Source organism: Ambystoma mexicanum, chromosome 8, assembly GCF_040938575.1.
Source record: "Ambystoma mexicanum isolate Mex_15411 chromosome 8, UKY_AmexF1_1, whole genome shotgun sequence".
Taxonomy (NCBI): Eukaryota; Metazoa; Chordata; class Amphibia; order Caudata; family Ambystomatidae; genus Ambystoma; species Ambystoma mexicanum.
In genome coordinates, this window is record NC_090929.1 from 1,307,959,532 (window position 1) to 1,307,984,405 (window position 24,874).

Consider the following 24,874-nt stretch of genomic DNA (forward strand, 5'->3'; position numbering starts at 1 on the left):
TTTTAAGATTTAGCCCCAGGGATGCCCAGTTGGGGCCTTTCGATTATTGAGATTGCGAGAAAAAAAAGGAGCGAAATAGGGAGTTGAGATTGATTAAAAAACAAGTACGCTTAGATTGGACAGCGAGGAAGCTGGAAAGCCAACATATCCAGAAATGCTATAAATCTTGGCTGGGCAACCAACAATGGAGCACTGCCAGCGCTAGCTGGAATTACATTGACAGACTGATGCTAATGACACAAAGATTTCTGGCACATCATTCGCTTCTCAGTGGCTGCCCCCCCAAAGAACCAGCTTATAGTTGTCACAGAGGAGTCCTGGGTGTCCCACATGAAGAATATCCATTGGGATGAGAAGGAGATTTTAGACACCACCCAAACTCAATCTATGAAAGATATGTGGTTTTGGCACTGCCTAAAAGAAATAGACCTAGGAGCAGCTATAGTCTTTATAAAAGCCTCATCTGCCACAGGCACAGATGAAATGAGTAATGTGGTCCTCAAAGAAGATCCTATCCTTAGGGCAGATGTTTTGTCCTCACTCTTTTTTCACATTTGTGAAATGGGCAGAATTCCAGGGTCGTAGAAGCAATCCGTCCTGGTTTCGGTTCACAAGTCAGGACCCCGGGATAGACCCTTTAATTTTCGCTTGTTGGCTATGTTGGATAGTTCTTCCAACATCTTTTCAAGCATCCTGCTGGGCTATGGGGAGGGGATGTCTTTACTGTACCCAAACATGATTTAGGAAAAACTATAGCACCTCTGACCCGATTTGGGTTATCCAGACTCTGATATCTGATGCCTGGTATTAAAAGGAGTCTCTCCTCTATGTTTGTTTTGTTGGTGTCACAAGTGCCTTTGTCTCAGTTAGTCAGAGTAGACTTTAGAGAAAGCTTGGTGGCTGGGGTATTGAGCCCTCACTATTGCACTTCCTGCAGAAATTGTACTCTGACACAATGATTAGAATCCGTCTTTCACAAGGGGGAGATATATTGGAATCCTTTCCTACCAACAAAGGGCTAAAACAGGGTTGCTTATTAGCCCCCTGGTTATACAATCTTTATGTCTCAGACTTTTCTCATTACCTGGAAGAGGATGCCAATAGCCATCTTCACAGTTATGGCTGTAAGCTCCTCCACTGTCTCACCTATGCAGATGATATGACCCTGCTCTCTAGAACCCTGATTGGTCTTCAGCATTCTTTAACAACATTACATCAGTACGCTGAGGACAATGGGTTGGTAATTAACACACCGTAAGCCAAGATTCCTGTCTTTGGAAAGCAGGCACCGAAGAGCAATAGCTTTGTTTGGTGGATAGGTGATTCACGAATAGAGTAGGTGGCCAAATATAAGCACTTGGGCATCCAGCTTGCTAATGATTGGTCAGGTAAATCCCCATCCAATATTATTAAAAGTAAAGCTTGGAAGAAGTGGCTGGTCCTCTGTAAGATCCTCAATAGGATTGGTGGAGGCTCAAATGAGGCGATGGTTCGAGCCTACAAGATCACAGTAGTTCCAGCCATACTATATGCCTTAGAGGCGTATCCAGAAAATACCATCAAATGGCTGATGCCCCTCGAGGGCAAAATATTATGATTGCTGCTCGGTCTACCTTGCGCCACACCGGTTGAGGCAATAAGATCGGAACTTGGGTTAACATCTTTAATAGCCCATTGGAAAATGGCGGCGTACAGACTGTGGGTTAACATAAAGTTCTCAGATGAATCAAATGATCTTAAAAACCCTTGTAGTGCCCCGATTGATACCATCCAAGGGACAGCTGACGAACTTGCTCCCATCACACAATCTTTGTGTCGAGCTTTGCCATCTGCCCCCTGGTACTCTCCCTCACTTAAATCACTAAAACAACATTTGTCATAGAGCGGAACGTAGATGGCCTTCCAATCCAGACTCTGCTGCTTCATCTGCTTATCTACAGGCTTGCACTGTATATCACACTGCTATAAAAACAGGAAAGGACAATTTCTGTGCTAATTGCATTCTAACCGCCTCTTGCTCCTCACAAGAGCTGTTTCCTGTGACTAGGGAATTGACTACCCCTGCTAAAGCTCTCCCACTGTGACCATATTGCCTTCTTTTTTAGGGACAGGATACTTAATAGTTGACAATTTATCAGCGTACGGAGACCAACACTGCCTGATCCCCTTGTGGCTTATTGCGAATGGAGGAATTCCAGCCCAATGCTTTCTTTTTTAATGCAGAAAAAGATGATCTGGTCCTATCTGCTCTGAACAAACTCTGCTCTGCCTCTCCTTTGGATCCCATCCCACGTGCTGTGCTTCAAGAGGCCTCTAACAATGCTATTGCTCTTTTTACTGCACCATTTGAACATTCTTTTACCACCGGGCATATTCCTACCCCTCTTAAACATGCAATAATTTCTCCTTTGTTAAAAAAACCTAATCTTGACCCTGCAGCCGGGGTAAATTATCGTCCCACCTCTCTTCTCCCAGTATTAATCAAATGAATGGAATCAATTGTGACGCCTCAACTATCTGCCTTTCTGGAGGCCAATGCCCTTCTTCACCCTTTTCAATCCGGATTCCGCCCAGAGATGGGGACTGGATCCGTGATGGTTGCCCTCATTGACGATATTGCCCTGCTTCAAGACCGCAGAGAGGTGGGAGCCTTGATTCTCCTTGACCTCTCCACAGCCTTTGATATGGTTGACCACCAGAAACTGCTTCATTGCCTTTATGAGGCAGGAATATTGGGCATATCGCCTAAATGGTTCACCTCTGTTTTATCGAATAGGACTCAATCAGATTCTCTCCCTCCATTTACATCTCCTTCCAGTGAGTTGAACTGTGGAGTCCCCCAGGGCTCTGCTCTGTCCCTGCTGCTTTTTAATCTTTACATGCAGCCATTGGCCAAACTTATCGCCATCCATGGAGTACTTTTTTTCTCCTATGCTGACAACACTAAGATCCTGTTTCACCTTAATGTGCCCTCCTCCAATCCCCCTACTAAACTGAAAAACTGCCTGGTTGCAGTTGGTGACTGGATGGCTAATAATTGGCTGACGCATAATGGCGACAAAACAGAGGTTCTTCTGGTTCATTCTAATGTGGACAGCCAGTCATGGACTTCTGACTATTGGCCTTCTTCCCTTGGTGCTTGCCCCGTGCCTTACGCAGTGGTTAAGAGTCTTGGGATAGACATATGACCACTGGCTCACGGGAAGCCCAGGTTTCTGCAGTTTGTCAGATGGGCTTTATAAAACTTAAGGTCCTAAATAAAGTTTTACCTCTGCTCCCAGCCACCCTTAGCTCAAAAATTGTCACAGCCTCAATCATGAGCTCTCTTGATTATTGTAATGCAATCTATCTTCGGCAACAGAGAGGTTACTGCAACGCCTCCAAACCCTCCAAAATTCTGCTGCGTGTCTTGCCTTTGGAGCCCCCAGACTTGCCCACTCCTGTGAACTTTTACACCAACTTCACTGGCTTCCCATTAGAAGCCAAATTAAGTTCAAGGCTCTTTGTATGGTCCATCGGGCTATTCATAATGTTGGGACTACATTTTTGCATTTGAGGATTCTGCCCTACATCCCTAATCGACTGCTGCGCTCATCTAATACACTTTTGCTACACGTCCTGAGATTTTTTCCTGCTAGAGCTGGAGGAATATCCTTTTCAGTTCCTGCCCCTACACTCTGGAACGCTTTGCCTCTAGATCTTCACAAGCTCCATGAGTTTCTTCCATTGCACAAGGCTTTAAAAACATATTTGTTTTAGTCTCAGCTATCAGCTCTCTCTCACCCTTAGCGTATTGATACCTCACAGTCTTTGTGCGCTCTATAAATACCATATACATACATACAATCAGTTGCTGAAGGCTGTGATGAAACATCAGACAATGTGTTCCCAAAGCACTTGGCCCATAGATTTTGACCGTTTGTTGGTTAATCACCTACATGCAATTGGAATATACACCAGAATATGAGAAGGTAAACCTTTTCACTGAAGGCAGTACCGTGCTATAGAGTGAGATAAGGTGATGTGTCCAGCATCACAGTATCGGCCAGTGGCCACGTTTGAATATCAGCCTTGACACTTTGGCTCCACTGTCTCTAATTTGGCTACCTGAACACCTCTCTTGACTAATGTGTTATATGCCTAATTGGGGGTAACTAACCAGTTTTTAAAAACTTTTTTGGAAGGCCAAGCCCTTGATCTACTCCATACTAAAGCCATGTTGCGTTTTGGAATGTAGTGTGCTCTGATGTAGTTATTCTTCGTAGCACAGTAACTATTATTATGACCAAAGTTTATTTACACCCAAGATTATCAACCTCAGAGAGAGGAAAAGCTAACTCTGCCTTGCCAGGATATGGACATCTGGAACCTGGATGCTGGATGGAGTCTGGTATATTGAAACAGCGATCAGTAGCTAGGGACTGGAACACTGAGCTATCTTCTGAACTATCGTGGCACTTAACCCATCAACATGCATTTCAAATGTGTTTATTGCATGTGATGAAAATATTCCCTAAAGAAAGGTGAAGATGCAACATAAAGCGTGCTGTGGTGAACACACAAACCTTATGTTCTACAATGAATACAGAATACAATGCAGAATTAATTGTTCTTCTTTGTATCAGGTAACCAGGGGACCCTTTGAAGGATTAACAGTGTGTCTGCTTATCAGCAAACTGTAATCTGTATTTCAGTTTACCAAGGCAGATTTGCACTCCACGCTTCCCCTCCGCTGTATTTAATGTAACAGCATGGGTCTTGAGGAATGGAGAGAGGGCCTCATCACTCAGGCAATAGCCTGCCAACACCAGAATTAGGAAATCCACCCTCCTTTAACATTCAAACAAATCTCCACCAATAGAATTTCTGAATAAAAAGCACTCCATGTGCCTCATAGAATACTCAGGTGGTGCTTGGTTGTAAAAGGTCCAATAGATAAACAATAAGCAACACGAGTCAGGACCCATCCACAAGTACATAGTCGAATGTAATAGCCCACTGTATCCCTAGCTCATACCTCACTACCACAATAAACCACAAAGTTATACTTGACTTTCCGTGCACTCCTTGCAAGACATTTGGTCCTTGGGTCCTGGCACAATTATTAGTGCACCAGCACTGTACTCCGAGTACCTCCTTGGTGGGTACTTATCTTGTGGTTCCAGATCCAGGATATTATCCATCGGGTAAGTTAGGTGAAGAAAGTGGTAGCAATTAAACATGATGTTGCTGTCCTTCGCTCTAAGGTTCACATGTGCTCTTTCAGTAGATCATTAATTGTAACAGGTGGTGCTCGAATATACAGAACTGTATATTCATGGTGCATTGTGGTGTCACAGACACTGGGATCCGGTAGGAAGCAGTGGAGGATGTAGGGATAGGTAACTTGCACAGTACAAGATGACTCACTGAACACTTGCTTTTTACATTCTGGTAAACATTTTATGGTGGAAGTTAATTGATTTATCCATGTATAGATTCTTAAATTACAACACATATATCCAGGTTCTAAGGTCAGAAATTAAGTCAATATATCCGATCTGTTCCAATATCTCAATGCATGGAACCAGAGTGAGAGAGAGAGAGCGAGAGAGAGAGAGAGAGAGAGACATCAGGGATATCATTTGGGGGCATCAGGGGTTGCCACGGAGACCCTTGTGTTCTCCCTTGCTTCCACTGTGGTCTCCCTTGCTACCTCTAAAAAAAGAAAACACTTTTTGTATTTTTTGACGGCAGCATCTGGGCTGTGGCCAGCGCCACGTGGCTCTTTGTTTCTGGAGTGGCTGGCTTTCTTGTTCAGACCTCTTAAAAACAGGGGGTTCTACAAGGGTAACCTTTTGAGCAGTGACCTAAGTAAGAAAGAATAGGAGTAGCAAATCATTTGTCTTTCTGGAATTATACACAACACTTGCTAGACTCATTAAAAGTTTATGGCAGGCACTTCAGGGGGTGAGCCAGTGATTTAGTCCATTCTTAAACACCTCAAATTCACAATTCAGACAAAAACTTCCAAAAAGCATTTAAAGTAGAATAAGCACCCATTTCAGACTTTGTATTTTGCTTTTCGCAAGTTGCAGTTCTAACATGTTTTTTTCTTGCATTATCTCTGTCATGTTCATCACAAGGCATTCCATCTCGGTGTCCTGGGTCACTTGACAAAATCCTTGAGCCTAAAATCTTGTGTACAGTGTAGAAATGTTTGACCATAGCGCATAAAGTGCTCCTTGATTTCACTGTGCCACAATTATTGCTTTGTCGTAATGTGTCTATCTTTCCTATCTCCCTGGCATTCTGTTCAAGATGTTTGTTTGCATGAATGAGGTAACTAGTTCCCAGAGTACAGGATGCCATGGGAGTGCACTGCTTTCCGTGTGCTACTCTAAATTGTTTAATACACATTAATGAACCCTCCCAATGGTATGTATTTTGCCAGCCTCCGAAGCCTGACAAGTAGATCCTGGCAGGCTTGAAATGTGGCCAACTTTGCACCTGGCCTGCTGTTAAATCTCAGTTACCAGTTTAATTGTATCCACTACAGAGTGTAATTTGCTTTCTGACTTTGAGAACATTCAGACATTGCTCATTTTACTATAGCCAGTGAGATAGCTATAGCCAGTAAGATAGCTCAGTGGGTTGAGCGTTCGCTGCTGTAATGTGTGTGTGATCTGCAGGTTGCAGGTTCGAACCCCAGCAAGACCAACTCATCCTTTCATCCTTCTGAGGTTGATAAATGAGTACCAACCCAGGTTAGATGATATTGTATGTATATTTGTTCTACATAAAGTGCTTAAGCGTAAGTGCCATGTAATAACATATCATTATCATTTGGCCTTGGACGTCTGCTTGCATACACAGTAATTTGGTAATGTGGGTCTATACACACAGATATTAATGATACATATGGTGATCCATTCTTGTATGAAATGTATATCACATTACAGTGATATCGTAACCATATTTTTCGTAGTGTACTTAGGAACAGTGCTATGTGATGCCACTTCCTGTTTTGTCAAGGGGTGAAATGTGATGTTACATCGCTTCCTCTGATGTCACTTTAGGCTGGGGACAAGTGACATCACTTATGGCGATGTCATCAGAGGTCAAGGGTCACACAATGTCAACTTTGTATTTTGGTGAAATTATGTCCCTGAGTGACAGAGTGAGAAACGGAGAAACAAACAAAGGGTCTGACAGTGGCAATGTTAGAACGTGAAAGGGGACAGTTGTAGGAGTTTGGGGAGGACACCGGTTTTATTTGCCATGTGAGGTGTTTTCATTTGCTTCTTCGATTTCAAAAGCTTTGTGAAAACTGGCATGCCTTGTTCATGCAATCCTATGCTATTTTATGGCTTTTCATTTGTGGTTTCCGGTTTGATGAACCAACCTGTCCATCAAGGTATCTGACTGCTCCCCACACAAACACACTCACATTTTATGATCCATCACATAATATGCATACCAACTAAGCCACCCACAAATGGCAGTTGAATGCCTCTACCAACAGACATCAAACACTGCAGCACTATAACCAACTTACATACCATATGATAGGCAAATGCACCCTAGCACCATGACACATGAGGCTCACTTTTGTACACAAAAGCCTCTTTGTAAATGGCAGTGGAACACTGTATAAATTCCAGAAACATAGCATAACATAGTGGAAACTTGCCATGCTGAGCTCAATGTGCCCTGAAGAGTCTGAACTTAAGTCATTCTGGTCATGTGGAACTTACTGGACATAATGAAGATTACCTAGGCTTACAGCACTGGGAGTCTTGATTCTATTAAAGACACGGAAGCAAGCATTATGCTTCAACTTCTTTAATTCTTCTCTTCAGCAATTTCAACCTAAAACAGAAAAATAATGAAACCTTCTTTCTATTTTTTTATGTGAGAACTACATTTACCAAACTTTAGTCACTCTCTTGTAGTCCTCACTTCCAGCCCTTGTAGCCATTAGCTACTTCCTGTCTATACCTCCTCCTCTTCTTGGGATGTTCTGAACTGCACCCAGCATATCAGAACTGTAATAACGCACTCCAAGTAAACTGCGACCCTGCTAGGACGTCTCAGGATCCTACACCACTCCGCAAAAAAGTTCCTTGCTCACCAAACTCTTTTTGCTCTTTAGTCGCTCACTCTCGGTGCTCTTCAGCCGTTATTCTGGTCATCTCCTGTCAAATCTGAAAGAACACTGTTGGGAAGGGAGAATGGACTGCCCTGTTCCACATCCAGAATAAAAGGTACAGTGTTGGCATAATATCACAACACAGTGCATGCACCGGGTGGGAAAGTAATGCTTGCCTCAGTGTTTTGAATAGAATCAAGACTCCCAGTGCTGTAAGCCTAGGTAATCTTCATTCTACTTCAAGACCAGAGGCAAGCATTGTTCAAAGCACCACATCACTGCCTCAGACACCGATGGAACTTGCTTAAAGTAAAATGTCATTAAAAGCACTGTCGCTTTACCAATATGCTGTCCGCAAGATGTCTATGAGTGCCACTCTTGCTGTGAAGGCTGTGCATGCCATTGCTCCCCTCACCTGTCCAAACCAATCCCTGCTTGCTGCATTATCACGCAGACCCATCTGACAATCGAAGTGACGCAACCGCCTGCGAGCAATGAGCAGCTGAGTAACTCCTGCCAGATGCACCTCCGCTGTCCTGCCTCGTACTCGCGAATGCAAGCCGCCATGCACAGCTGCGGCTGTCATGCTAGATAAGAAAATGAAATGGAAGAGAAATTGGTTTTGGTTCTCTTGATTAGAGTGAACGTTACCCCATCTGGACCATATATCTTCTTATCAATCTCTAGTGCCTTGACGTCAGAGACTCTCCTGCAAAACACTTGGCACAGCAACAGTGCCAATTTCCCTGACAACTGTGTCTGTTCAGTGGCCAATCTGACAGAAAATGCAGAACTACCTTGATGTCTTAAAGGTGTTCATACTTCGTTGTCTGAGGAACTTGAAACTGTGCCCCTTTCATGAGCCTAACAACCCCTGGGTGGTCTCACACAGGTGTGCCATCCAACATCGAGTGTCCAGCCAATATGGCTGATGTATCCACTCCGACCATCCTGAATGCCATACCGCCTTCTAAAAGAGAAGCCAGGAAATTCAGAACTGATACTACGGGGGCAGAAATGGGAGGAACACCTCTCCGCTTGCAATAGTGCCAGAAATCCTTGGCCAGATCCGCTAGCAGTTTGGATGTGGTCCCTCCCAGATGGTTTATGTATCGGATGGCTAATATGTGGTCCATCTTTAAGAGAATGCAGCAGTTTGCTCTGCCTTTTACAAAGGTTCTGATTGTCAAATACTCAGCTAACAGTTCTAGACAACCTTTATGTAGATATAGTTCTTCTGGAGCCCACTTACCCCTATCTCTATCGTACCGTATCTGGCACCGCAGCCTGCTCTGCTGGCGTCCGACTCTATCTCCTGATCCGGACTAACTGTGACACTGGCACACTTCCATGTTCTGCAGCCACCATTATAACTCTGTGTTCGAATCTCAGACTAAAGGGATTGTATGGTGATACCTTAGACTCTGCTGAAGATGCTTGATCTTCAGCCTCTGATGGGCTCTGTAGTGCAGAGGCCCTGGAAAGATGGCGTGAATGGAAGCTGCTAGAAGACCTACTAGTCTCTCTAGGGAGCAGAGAGAAACTACCTTGTTGTCGAATCATGCCCTTATCTCTCTCCTGATATTCCGGTTCTTACTCACTGGAAGCTCCAGCATTGCCTTTCTTGTGCCCACCACGAAACCTAGGAATTATAACCTTCTGGTTGGGGTCAAGTCTGACTTCTCCTGATTGATCAGAAAACCTAGAAATGTCAGGAGGCTCATTAGTCACTGCATCTGATAAATCAAGGTCTCTCTGTTGTCTGCTAGAAGCAGGATGTCGTAGAGATATAATATTATGCGAATGCCCTTCTCTTTGATGGCTGCCACTACCAGTCTCATCAGCTTGGTGAAACCCCATGGGGGTTATGCAAGTCCGAAAGGTAGTGTTTTGAATCACCAAAATTGTCCTTCACACCTGAATGCTAGGAAGGGGCTATAGTCTCTCAATTTGGCATCAATGGTGCACTCCGCCAAGCCCATCCTTTTTGCTATGGCCCGGTGAGGTTCAGCAGTTTCTCTTGACAACTCCTCCAGAACCTATTCATGCCTTTCCTCAAGTCCTTTGAGGTTTTGGTGACAAAGGTGATCATTTGGGTTTCTAAATCAGGGCCCTTGCTAGATCTGGTCACAGGCATTCTGCCCTCATGCGCATCCTGCTATCCTTGACCAATGGCTTCCTAATTCTCTGCGCCATGTACTTTGCCACTATAGGCGAGGGCTACCAGTCTGATGATTTGGGGTTTCTCGTCTCCTCTGGATTGAACATATCAGATATCTCTGTGTCCTGGGTCTCCAGGCACTTCTTCTTCCTGGACCTTTTCCCACCCTATGGGGTTGTCATGTCCTCTTTTGTTTTACTGTCCTCTTCTTGTGAGGAAGCAGTAGCCCCTGGGGACCCTCTGTATGTGTTTTCACCTGAATCAGCCATATTATCCTCCCAAGGGGTGGCGGACAGGAGGCTTGGCACCTCTGAGCTGTGGAGGAAAGCCTCTTTCAACTTTCCAAAGGCATCAGCATCCTCAGGGATATGAGGGTTGTCCCCATACCATTGACGTGGAGGAGCAGGTGTTTTCTCTTCTGGGTCGCATTACTCCCCTGAAGGCTGTTTCCCTGTCTGGTAGCCTTCGCTGACGTGCTCAAAATACTTTTGAATGTGCTATTATTCTTCTTCTTCCCAATGATATACTCTAGGGTGCCCAGCCTGTCGTGCAGTGGCTTCATTCTTTCCCCTACACCTTCCACCAAGGAATTTCCTAGCACCTGCTTAAAATTGAGCACATGGTCGCTCTCCATCTGTTCTTCCTGAGTCCGCTCCGACGCCGACATCGCAAATGCTGCATGTAGGTGCTGTGTGCCAGTACCTGGACACAGCCGGCTGAAGTGAATGTCCGCTGAAACTCTTGGAATAGGGCTGGCTAGATGGATGCACCCAAAGCAAAGTTACTGCTTCTGCCTTACTCTGGTAGTGCTCTTCATTTCAGAAGGGTAATTTTCCTTTGCGCTAGAGCTGCTTTACTGATGAAAGCATTAATGGGCCTCTTCCCTATTATATTATGTCTACCGGCGTGCCTGCTGTGTGCCCAGCGCACTGTGTGCAGTCTGGAGCTTCTGCGTCCGTGCTGTGCTCCTGAAATCTGTTATGCAAGTATTAAGTAGTCTATAAATGCACTCAGGGCACAGCGATCACTCTCGCCCAGGTGCAAGCATTTTCTCTGTGGCCGTGTCGCATGAGCGACGGGATAAGTCTCTTCCTCTCCAAGGGAGTGGCCTCATTCCCTCTGCTTTGCGCTCACCGGTTCCCCCGATTGCGGCCCGGCCGGTCAAGCATGGGTCCTGCTTTCCACTCACAGTGAACTGCGCTTTAAAACAACATTTCCAGAGGAATAAAACCTGCAAGTTGCGCTGTGCTGGTCTAACACTTGTCCCGGGTACTCACCGTGTGCTGCGCACTTGAAATCCACTATCTCTCGCGCCTGTTCATGTAACCTGTAAATATCCCCACATTTATTTAAATGTAAACATGTACCGAACATGAAATACACAGTATTTTGCACTCGACAGTACAGATAATACATGTCTTGCTGAAGATCAGCTAAAGAAGAGAAGTTGTTACAGAGAGCAAGTAGTTAAGTGAGAAGGACTACACGAGAGTGACTAAAGTTTGGAAAATGTATTTTTCACACACAAAAATAAATTGAAATAAAGAAAGTTTGGTTATACTTGTTTCAAGTTCAAATTGCTGAAGAGCAGAATTAAAGAAGTTGAAGCATAATGTTCGCCTCTGGTCTTGACATAGAATGGAATCTGGCCATGAAGAGCTAGTTGGGCATAACTGAGTATGTCTCTAGCATGCTAACTGATGTAACTGAATTGGGCTATGACATGTTAACTTGCCAAAATGGCAACTGTCACTTATGTTCTAATCGGAACAAATGGCACCTGGCAATGATGTACTAAATGAACATAATAGATTCTCTCCCTGCTGTGCTAGCTCGGCTTAATGGAATGCGTGTTAATCAGACAAAATCTATCATCAATCTTTCATCAAGGCATAATGGAGTCTGACCATTATGCACCAACTGTGCATAACTGTACATAATGGACCCCGGCCTGGTTGAGCTAAGTCGTCAAAATGAGCTTTGACAATGAGGTGCAAAATTGAAACTATGCAAACTGGAAATGGTGCGTTAACTGGGAATAATGGTCTTTGATAAGGATGTGCTAATCTGGAGTTAAGTAATTTTGCAATTCTGCACATATTAAGTTCCTGAGTATAATCCTTGGCACTTATATGAGTACCTAAATCATTCAAGGGGATTTTCAGCAATTGTGTCAGTATATGAGTATTTTTGGAAATACCAGGTAGTTATGTGAATGGCTGGGTATTTGATGATGCCTAATTGCATTTTCTGTCAATCTTGTGATTGCATTTGGTGGCAATGATGGGTAAAGTGTGAGCACCTGCGTACCAGTTCAGCTCTATTATTTATTTTTTATTTTTTATTTTGATTTAGTTGATTAAATCAACTTTTCAAAAACAAGAAAATAGTTTCACATTTAGATTTTCCACATAAATTAAACATGAGATAGACATCAATACAAAAATTAAAATTTCATAAATTCATAAATTATACATAATTAAAATACATTGTTTCTACAATGAACTTTCTTTGCGTTGAACTTTTTATATTTGATCAGTTATATCCTAATGTATAGTTACAACTTGATTTCATTTGGTATAATAAGTTCAAGGAATTGCACTAGTGCTTTTATCACAGCAGATTTTGTACTTGAAAATAATATGTCCCAAATCTGCTTTTCATCTAATACATGATTTAGGCTAAACAGTTTTGAAAAGAACTTAATGCGCTGTTCATTCAACTTACCACAAGATATCACAAGATTTTGAAGCGTTTCATTTTCAGTAACAATCTTACAATAACAACAACATTTCATGTCAGATGGTATAACATTTCTCCTTGCAATAATTTCTCTGGTCGGCCATAAATGTAACCTAAGACATAAGAATTTATTTCCTATGTTCCAGGAAGGACATTTCAGTAAATAGCTTGTTATTTGACGTACTTTTTTGTGGCCAAAGTTACTAGTGACGAAGTCTTTATACTTTGTACAGGTCTCTCGATTTTTTATCCAATCCCATTGGTAGAATTTGATCTTGGCTTGCATAGGATTTTCAAGTAGGAGCGGTACCGTTATGTCAGCTTCAACCAGAGAATTCAATACACAGTTGCGCCATGTTAGGGGAAATATGTGATTGGATGAGGACAAGTAATGAGCCACAGTGCTCAAAATATTATTATCTTCCAAGCCCAACAAACACTTTCGGAAAAAGGTGCACAGGTGCCACAACACTCAGCTAGCCAATGAGAACAGACCCAATTAAAATCTCAAAATTGGCATAGGAGTGCAGCTCGGGAGGTGTAATACCTTTTTCCAAAAGCAGGCCTCCAGTTTGTTCCACATTTTATCATTGTTATACAATTTGGATTCTATTCCATAGAGATACTCAATTGGGAATTTGGTGCAGAATCGAGATTTGTATAGTACTGAACCAACATGTCCTCATTCACGTCGTTGGTTTGGACTGCTACCTGTTGACCTGCAGTCACTCGGTTGTTGATTTTCCAAGACTCTGCAGAGTTTTTGCTGGACAATAGTTTCAGCATATTACTGCTGTCATTTTGATATAGCTTTGCCTTCATTCCCCTCGTCCAATTCCTATATTTGGTTTTAATGTGGATTAAAGCTAAGGCTTGTTTGTCGCTGGGTAGCATTAAAGCCTCTCTCTTTTCAGATCGAATCAACGTTTTCATATTTTATAAATCATGATAAAAAATATGTAAATTAGGTGTTTGTCTTTTTCTATGCCTGAAAGAATCTGGCTGGAACAATTGCATGAATTCAGGATAGATTACTGTTGTTTTTTGATTTCTAGCATCTTCATAATTCAGCTGAGAATCATAACAAACTCTAAATGCTTCCAATGATGTCTCGGTCCAGATTAATCTATTCCTAGCAGCGTTTACCATAGTCGAACCTTGAAAATATTAATAATTCCCTTGGGTCGCATTGAGATTTGATGCCCAGGTGTCGTTTAGTATGTTATGATGGCTCGCTTCAGTATGACGAACTTGGAAAGATTGTGTTACATTCAACATGTGTTTGTTCACATATATGTAGTCAATAATTCGATTACTAGAGGCTCGATGCCAGGTTGCCCTTGGTGGGATATCTTTAGAGAATGATCCATTTAACATGAATACGTTTCTGGACTCAACAAAATGCGACCATTTAGCTAGTTGTATCATTTCTGTTTTCCGGTTTGGTCCTAAACAATGTAAGTTTAGGTCTCCAGCTATAATTAGAAAATTAAATTTGCCGCCTAAAGCCATTAAATGCAGAGCCTTATTCATACAATCCAGAATCCCATCATCTGTTATACCCAAGGGATTCCAATACACAATGATAAGTTCATAGAAGATGTTATCTCTAGATAGTTTGAGCATTTGCACAAAGGGATTTGGAGAATACCATTCCTCTGATTTTAGAAAAGAGCTCTGCTTAGTAGCAGTTAGTAGTTAACCCAATAACAGTCGCCCGGCTATGCCCTTTATCGCTGGGTTCAAGAGGATATCAAAGTTGTTCCAAGAAGGGGTGGACATAAGCCAGGTTTCTTGCAGCATTATTATGTCATAAGACTGCAAATTGGTTAGATTGTTATTTATTAGATGTGTATATCCCCTTGAATTCCAGCTGATCAAGGATAGCACATTGTGCTGATCTACCAGTAGCTTGCAAGCATGAGAGCATATGGTTTTTTTTTGTGTTGACTGATGTTGCACAGATTGAGTTGGTGTATCAAGGGAGATATTGTCAAGTGGGCCCGGCCCTGATAGGATTACAAAACCAAGATCAAAGAGCTGTGATTTTATGGCCCAGATGGTATTGACTACTACCCTGGGATTTATCCACAGAGTCACTGATGACCGATTCAATGCATCAGTGAATTCTACCTGTTCAATGTCGATGGTACCAATATCGTCAAAAGAAGGGATCTCACTAAATATAGATAACACAGAGGCTCTATTCAAATTGTACTGAGGTGCTGGAGGAGGACAACATGTCATAGTTAATGAATGGACTGCTGGCCATTTGATTGATTGAGTTGAAGTTTTTAATTTCCTGGAATTCTCAAAGGAATTCAAATTCAGCTTCTCTGAAGCATTAATACAAGACTCTTTTCCAATTATAGATGTTCTTTCATCTAAAATCTTTGATATCATAGATTTGATCAAATTTTCTATATCAGAGCTAGAAGGAAATTGGTTTAGCTGTTCATTACTTTTAATTCTATGTTGTTCCTTAGTCAAAGCTTGTGTAGATTGTGCACTGGCAGGAACTTGAATTTGTACTTGCTGTGGCAGCTGTTGACTGATCTTATTCAAATGAGGTGCCACATTTGCAAAGGAGGTTTTTTCATTATGTATTTTTGTGTCACATATCAAAAGACTTAAACTCCTAAGGGCTGGTTTTGAGGCCATATACTCATCAACCGCTTGTCTAATTTCTCTGCGGCGGTCGATTAAACCTTTATCCCCAGATTCAGAGGAATGATTTGGTTGTAGGGTTTCTTCATTTTGTTTTTCAATACGCTCCAAAGAGGCATCTGAAACAGCATTCACCAAAGCATTCAGAGGGTTATAAGATTGCACATGATTGCTCTTGTCCCGGAGAGCCTTGCTCTTCTTGAACTGTGTTTGCAACATGTATTTTTTTGCAATGGCCTTGGAGGCAGTATTGGCTGCTACGGACAGGTGAGAACGATTTTTGACAAATGATTTAGTTTGAGATGACAACTTTGTCTTAATCTTATTTATGCTCTTGGATTTCTTTGATAGATCAACCTTATTTTGCCTAATTTTAACATTCAGGTCTGTTACATTTGTACCTGCACCTTCAAAAAGAGCATAATTCTGTTTCTTTTGCATATTGGTATGGAGTTCATTTCCATTATCACAAACCACATCACCTTTTGTGTTCCAAGCTAAGTCAGCAATATGATTTTAAATAAATGCATTAGCTCTTGTGTATGCAAGTTAGTTTGAGAATTTACCGAGATTTTCAGGGTGGTAGGAATAGATATACCACTTTGATTCTCTAACTTATTTTAAATGGTTTGCTGTCAAGCCTATATCTGATTGAGTTGTTGTGAATGAATATCAGATTTAGTGGTTAGTGTCTCAAACAATTTAGCTAGGGAAAGAATAGCAGAGTTCATTGAAGTTAGTGCAATTTCTGTTAAACCATTTGTACTCTCCACTTGTTCAACTCTCACCGGGAGAGTGTGATTGGCCAAAGTTTTCCGTGGGGTAGGAGCTATGAAAGATAGTTTCTCCACTGAGTTCATATCACTGATATTTGTAAATAAAACCAGTGATTTTGACAAATTATCAGACATTGTATGCGAGGAAAAACATGATGCATTCGTATCTAAATCTATTACTGCCAGATCAACAGAAGTGCATATTCTAGGCAATTTAGAAACAGAGATGTCAATGTCAGATGATGTATTCAAAACAGGCATTTTACCGACAATTGCACTCGGGCCAGTTAACACATTCTTCAATAAGATGCTGTCAGTTAGCGATACATTTTCCTTTGCAAAAACTACCGATGGATCAACAACAGTAACATGTTTTACCGGGCAATCTTGTGCTTTCTCACTCAAATTCACCTGTTTTCCAAATTGTTCATATAGAGGGCCATTTGGTGAATGACAGACCATATCCGCTGTTGTTGTTAATGGCAGATTTAAAGCAACAGGAGTGCCTTCTTTGTCCAAATCAAAACCATCAGAGGGAGTTAATTCACGACAAAAGGGCCGGATGTCCATTCCCAGTTAAATTTCAGCCTTAGTGCTTAATTTGGGCTTTACTAAACCCATACGTGGTGTAGAGCCTAGTCGCAATTTTTTTATTGGACATTGCGGCGAGTTTTGCAAGGAAACAGCACCATTGGTGTGATGGGCAGCCGTCACTACGGGCATGCCTGATTTCAGTGAAGCTATCTTTCGTTTCATATCCAGCATCGATCATCTTGGAACACTGAACAGACCGCTAAAATGCATTGGACAGAACCGGAAAGCTCTGCTGTCTGGCCGAGACCCGCGACATGCGCGGCAAAGCAGCCAAGCAGTACTTTCCGGTACTTGCTGTGGTGCGCGCGCAGTGCGCGCGCGTTCTTGATTTAATAGCTCTGCCTGTTCCAGGAAGAGATTTGCCTAAAGTGAAGGAAAGACAGGTAAGCACCACTAAAATAATATAAGGTGGATAATATAGTAAACAAAATAATGTTGGGGGCTAATATAAAGTCACCTTCTGGGCAATGTAGTATAGCCAAAGTTTTCCAAGGAAGGCGAAAACGATGAAAAGTTCAATCCTCAAGATAGAAACGCGGCCAAGCAGTACTTTCCGGTACTTGCCGAGGTGTGCGCGCGCGGTGCGTGCGCGTTCTTCATTTTATAGCTCCGCCTGTTCCAGGGAGAGAATTGCCTTGTGGGCAATGTAGTATGGCCAACGTTTTTCCAAGGAAGGCGAAAACGATGAAGAGTTCAATCCTCAAGATAGAAACGCAGCCAAGCGGTACTTTCTGGTACTTGCCGAGGTTCAGCTCTATAGACTTCATCCATTTAATGTGTATTATAAAGATTGAATTGGCCCAGATGTAAGATCTGTGGGCGGCAAAGCCACGATGAGGCTTCAACCATATCATAGAAAAAAAAATGGTTGCTGGTCGGAAGTCAAATTATACCAAATGTTAAAGAAAGAAATAATAGACTACAACATAGGCAGGGAATTCTATGTTATGGCAGTTCCATTTTTATTTCATAAGGCTTTTATTCTACAAGTTGTCTTTAGCCAAAAACGCGTACTACCACAGATATAATAACATTGAAATATATATAATACATAACATAAATACAAAATACAAGCCATCTTAATAAAACCATGTTATACCACAGAATAGTACAGAACATGGATAGAAGTACAAACAACATTCCAAGATCAATTTAGCCAATCCTTCGCTTGTGGGGTGGGGGTAATAGGTAAACACATATGGCACTGTGAGACTAAAATGGACAATACTACCTGCAAAAGTTTATAACTAGTCCTCATCAAATGTGCAAACATTGCATAAAAGTGCATTTGTAAATACAATAGCAGCATCTTTTGAAGTGCAAGGAAATATAAAGTGCATATACGATTATATAAGTAGTAACTGTGTGTAGGGTTGGGTCCTCAGTTACATTTATGGTACTTCTGTGCTGGCTTCTGTCCAAATGAGCAGCTGCAGAGTAAGCAGAGCAGTGCTCGGGGAAAGATGGAGGCCTGGTCTCCCAAATTAATGGTATTTAATTTTAAAGAAATCTTTTGGGACCATTAAGCGTTTGCAGTTCTAACACAGTGATGGCTAGTGGCCATTAGTCAGGATTTCGAATTTACAGGCACAGATGGGTCAGAATGCATGTGACAGGCATCTAGATAACACATTATAAAAGTTGAATTGACACAGATGTTAGATCTGTGTGCTGCAGCGCCTCCATGTTGCAGAAATAAATGGCTGCCGGTCTGAAGGCAAATTATACTGAATGTTTGAAAATGAACTAATAGTTATGATAGAACATAGGCAGCACATTATCTGTAATAGAATGTAATTCTATGCTGTCACCTGTCTGAATAGCGGCTGCAAAGTAAGCAGGAATTTGAAGGCAAAAAACGGAGCATACCACCTAACACTCAACTCGCCAAGCCAACCGAAGCCCCCAAGAATCAGTTCACCCCATTTGAATTCACCTCAGTATCTGTAACAGACGTAAAAAGAAATATCTCTTGCCCCAAGACATCTAGATGCCAAGGCGACATCTGCCCAGCCACAGTTATCAAAGATGTGGTGGAAGAACTTGCCCTTTCATCACGTCATTAATAAATGCCTTCTTTGAAGCAAGTACTGTCCCGACCAACCTTAAAGATGCCGCGGTCCTCCCCCTACAAAAAAAAACAACATTGGACCCCAACATTGTCACAAACTATCGGCCCACCACAACCGTTCCGTTCTTACTTAAAATACTAGACAGGGCATCCTACATGCAAATACAAAATTATCTAGAATCAAACAATCTTCTAGGACTTTGTCAATCAGGCTTCAGACCAAGACACAGGACTGAATCAGCCTGGATAGACCGTAAAGTTCAAATGGATGTAAATAAAGATAAAGGCAACTTAGCTCTCTTACTCTTGCTTGATTTATCAACAGCCTTTGACCTGGTCCACCACAAAGTTGTGTGTAATAATTTGACCCTGGCCACCCATTTCTCCAACAAAGCCTCTGAATGTATTCAATCTTTCCTCTCCAACAGGACAATGAGGGTCTTCGCACCGTTGGCTTCGGCCGAACCTGCCCCAGTTGACTGCCGTGTTGCACAAGGTTCCTGTGTGTCCCCCACATTATACAACATCTTTACAAAGCCATTATTTGACCACCTGGACAATTTGGGTGTCACCTGCACTAATTAAGAGATGAGAACCAAATTCTCATTCCCATGTTAGACTCCTACAATGAAGATTTAGACTTAATGAAACATACAAAATTATTCAGGCATGGATGGCTATCCATGGCCTTTGTCTTAACAATGACAAAACAGAGCTACTTCTCATTGGCTCACAGAATCAACTAAAGAAATTAGATGACCAATTTAAATATTTTACCATTTGAGAACATAAACATCAAGGTTTCTAAAGAAGTTAAAACGCTAGGCACTTAGCTGTATTCAGCCCTCACGCTAACAAGACAAGTAAATGTGACTGCCTCGGCAGCTGCCTACCCTTCAAAACTCATAAATGCCTGTAGACACTTCCTGTTATCTGACAGCTGTATTACCTTGGCCAGAGCCCTCATACTTTCCAGACTTGACTATTGCAACCCCTTGTACGTTGGAACCAACAGTTGGAACCTAAAAAAAAAATCCAAGTTCTACAGAACAATGCGTTGAGAGTGGCTCTTAATATCCCTAATACTGGCCACATCTCTGCTGCTAGACGCAACACCCACTGGCTCCAGGTGCAGGACTGGATTGTGTTCAAAACACTATCTCTAAATCACAAGTGCCTATCCAATGTAGCTCCAAAATACCTTACCAATAAATTTACAAAACATCTCAGCCATACATCTACCCATTCCACCCTTGCTAATATACTGAAATTCAAACTACAAAAATCTGGTGGCACCAGTTTCCCAGTCCAAGCTACTTTGGAACACCATGCCCCTGACATTAAGAGCAGAACCGTCCTACTGGACGTTTAGAAAAAAACGGAAAACTTGGCTCTTCACGAAAGAGCAATATGTCTTTTATGGTCCCTGCCTTACTTCACTAACCACACTGCCATGTATTGTCTACTTCACTATGCGTAATTCTTTGTAATGCCTTTTACATCATGTAATACTATGCAGCCACTGTACTGCAACATCTCTGTAACTCCGTGCTCCCGCGGTATCGTACGACTTATTCGCTTCAACCTACCTATATCTTCACCCTACCTATATGCAATAATGTATTGTAACTTCATTCTGGACTGTAACCGCTGATATCAAGAATGCGCCCAGATACCTTTGGGTTAGGTGTGCTATATAAATACCCAAATAAATACATAATGTATGTTTAAAGGAAGCCTTGGGGTGAATTACTGGATAGCAGCACAACATGCTCACAAGCTTCACCTCGTGTTACACACATGACGTTCAATTTGTGACCACTTCTGAAATGCGGCTATTAAAATGCCAGACCATGGACCTGTGCAAGACCGTATTCAAGAGTACCTGTTCTAAAACAGTGACGGCTCAAACAGTCTTTATCCGGTACTTTGAATTTTCTAACACACATGGGGAGAACAACATTTTATGACACCTTAACTTGTAAACAAAATGTTAATGCATGTTGCTGGCATTTACACCAGATATGATAAAGGCTGAATTGGCACAGACCTAAGATCTCTGGGCTTCAATGCCCCAGTAAGAATTCAACAACATTGCTGAAACACTCATTGATGGTATTTGGCTAATTATACAGAACGATTAAAAAAGGGGCTTATAGTTAAAAAAAAGAACATGGCCAGGAATCAGGATTTTCACGATGGAAAGACATGACTAAAGATAACGAGGCGAGGAGTGGTTTTATCTATGTCATTACTGAAAACCTCAGCACACAAAAAGCAAACATCTTCTATGGGCAGAAGCAAAAGAGGAGACTCTCATTTCACAGCAAAGTCATTTCCTCATGTTTTCTCCAGTCCTTCCTCTGCAGGTCTAAAGCCATAATTATTGACTGCAGGTAATTCCTCTTGATCATGAAGTAAACATCTACAGAGCGGGAGATAAGTTTCAACTTTCTATTTTTAATAAAGGTACAATTTTCCATTATGTAATTTAAGACGGTACTGATGGCCTGATATTGCCTTCTATCACATGTTATTCCAAGGCTTCTTATTGCAGCATATGGATCCTTTATGGAGATTTATAAAAGAAGTCTGCAGATGTCCGCATGTCGTATCACCTAGCCCTGGCAAGGAAACCCTTGCAGCCTTGGTATCTCTGGAGGAATGAGAGACAAACATTGACACATCCAACCAGTAATGTAAAACCCAGCACCACCATTTTGCAAATGCAGTTTGATTAAATTGGGACTGTGTTATCTAATGGACATCACATATTAGAAAGAAGGTCCAGATCTGTGATTTGAAATTATGGTATTGCCCCTAGAAAACATTTTACAAAAAGAAGTCCTATGGAGAATTCAGAAAAGGGTTGTTCCAGTTCATCGAATTCTAAAGAAACAAACATCTTCAGGATGAAATCATCTGTCATCAGCAGTGTAATATAATCAAATGAAGAAGGTACAATGGGTCAGCAATGTTACAGATCCTTATCTTCTGGCCAACTCTACAGAGAACTCTGTTTGATTGAGGAGCCGTCCTAAAACCAATCCTCGCGAGAGGGCTACATGGCACTAGACCATCACCATAGTTATGTTTTAACATTTCTTTAGCGCATTTGTTAATGAACTATCTGCTTAGCCCTGTAGGACCTGTCTTGCTAGAACATGGATTACATGAATGCTACTGAAGCCTTTCTATGACAACTAACACAAGAATTTTCAAAGCCCACAATTTGTATGCTATGTATGCTGCCTCCCATTAACCAGGCATTGGCACTGGAGAGGAGGACATCAGCACTGAACGTGCAGTGATGACATTTGTTAATGAAACCACTCTCAGCTCGGTGCAAGGCTCACTCTTAGTCCCGAGCATCTGATCACAGACACAAGTCTCTCTCAGGCAGTTGCAGAGCTTGGTGATGCCTGCCTCACTCAGGTAGTGCTCTAGTGCACAGGGCTAAGTGTGATGAATTGGCCTCAGGTCAGTGTCTAGCCCAGTAGTCAGGCCAGGTCATTGTTGGGGATTAGAACAGCAGGCCATTCCAGACCCCAACATCTGACTCAGGAGACCACAGCAAGGCAAGAGCCGCGCAGCAGTGAGGCCGGTTTCCATTTAATGATAGTAAGTGGTGGTGTCAAGTAGTAGTGAGTGCACTGTAAGGTGTGTAATGCATCATTTAAAACCAAATAAGTGTAGCCTAATGTATATATAATCCATTAAAGAACGATGAATGTTTATTTTTTTCGGAAAAATTACCTTTGCGTTTTTATCCAACATGGTACTTCCCTCATAAAAACAAATACATACTGTGAGCGAGACTGCTGACTCTGGTCAGCAGACACTGGCTACCACATTACCTCCTGATTGTCTTTCCATGTAAGGGATTCGACATGCACAGAAAGTAGATTTTACTTATGCCGTTGTTTTATTGAAGTAAATTACTTCTTGGTCATTTACTTCACAAAATAACCTGCAGATACAAATGTTTATATATATGTATATATATACAAACAAAACACTTTGTTAAAGGGACATTATGGTTAAGTTGCACTAATAAAAACCTATGAAATTCAATGAAAAAACTTTGTTAAAGGGAAGTTAAGGTTACAAGTAAAACCGAAAAACCTCTGAAATACGCCAAGTATGGTAAGCTAAGCAACCCTAACTCATGCCACCACTGTGCACTGCTAAGACTAACACCCAGGACATCAAAGATTACATCACAAATGTAATTGATGACATCACTGATGGCATCACATACCTGGCCCACTTGTTTCTGTTCACTGACATATCTAGGCCAGGTGGTTTTGTTCACTGACAGTCAGAATATTACAATTCAAAAGGTGCTGTATTTCTAGACTTTAACCTTGTCCAATGTTCTTAAAGCACTTTCCTTAGGGTTTGGTCTCAGCTCATGGTGCACATACATGGGGCAGGCCCCAAACACACAATTCATTTGTATACATGAAGATACACTTTAAAGCTATTAACCTTTTCTGGTGATGCTGTTTCTTTCTTCCTTACTTTAGTTTCCCTGTATGTGCCTCTGATGTGTATGCATTGTGGATCTTCCTATGTATTGTTTGTACTAGCACAAGCGTGTAGTAAGTCTTGAATTGTTAAATTAGTTATTACATGTTTAACTTTACACAATCACCCCTGACATCTTGTTACCAACATTATAAACACATCCCCTTGTAGAGACTTTTCATCAAAATTAATTTCACATGTGATGTCATCAGTGATGTCATCAATGACATATTTGATGTCATCTTTGATATCCTGGGTGTTAGTCATAGCAGCGCACAGTGCTGGCGCAAGTTATGGTTGCTTATTTTACCATAACTGGCAAATTCCTGAGGTTTTTCCTATTACTTGTAACCATAACGTCCCTTTACCAAAGTTTTTTCATTGAATTTCAAAGGTTTTTACCAGTGCAATTTAACCATTATGTCCCTTTAACAAAGTTTTTTCATTGTATTTGATAGGTTTTTATTAGTGCAACTTAACCATAACGTCCCTTGAACAACATTTTTTCATTAAATTTCTTATGTTTTTATTGGTGCAACTTAACCATAACGTCCCTTTAACAAAGTTTTTTCATTGAATTTCATAGGTTTTTATTAGTGCAATATAATCATAACATCCCTTTAAGAACGTTTTTTTCATTAAATTTCATAGCTTCTTTTATGAGTGAATTTTATAGGTTCTTATTATAGGTTATTATTGGTGCAACTTAACCATAACGTCTCTTTAGCAAAGTTTTTTTCTGAGAATTTCACGGGTTTTTACCAGTGCATGCTATTTTCCTACAACTTACTTACGCCAATATAGCAACATTTGTGTCTAATTTACAAAGTGTCACCTTAAAACTCTGCCATTTCCCACCTTCTAGCCTCATTTTTAACACTTATATACTTTTTCCAATGTTTTTGCTTCCGTCGACGTTTGCGAACATCTGATGTCACTGCGGACCTTCCGGACAGTGCCACGTGACCATGGCTCGCGCGCGGCATGATTACGTGTCCATGAATGCGTTTGCACTTTGCGTTCGGGTCCTTTCTTCGAGGACAGTTCGGTAGTGCCTTTTCTACTGATCTAGGCACTTTAAAGCTCAAAATGTACCCTTGCACAGCTCTAGTACAAAGCACATACTTGGAAGAATAGTAGCAAAACTGCTATTTATCTTAAAATTGCATCAGCTATTACCATCCTTCCTCCACCACCACCAG

General features: G+C 41.6%; 1 protein-coding gene across 2 annotated transcripts in view; it reads left to right on the forward strand.

Annotated features, from left to right (window-relative positions):
* STK32C (serine/threonine kinase 32C) overlaps positions 1 to 24,874 on the forward strand; it is a 2,128,976-nt gene that overhangs the window by 353,908 nt on the left and 1,750,194 nt on the right. The gene's annotated exons all lie outside the window — the stretch shown is intronic.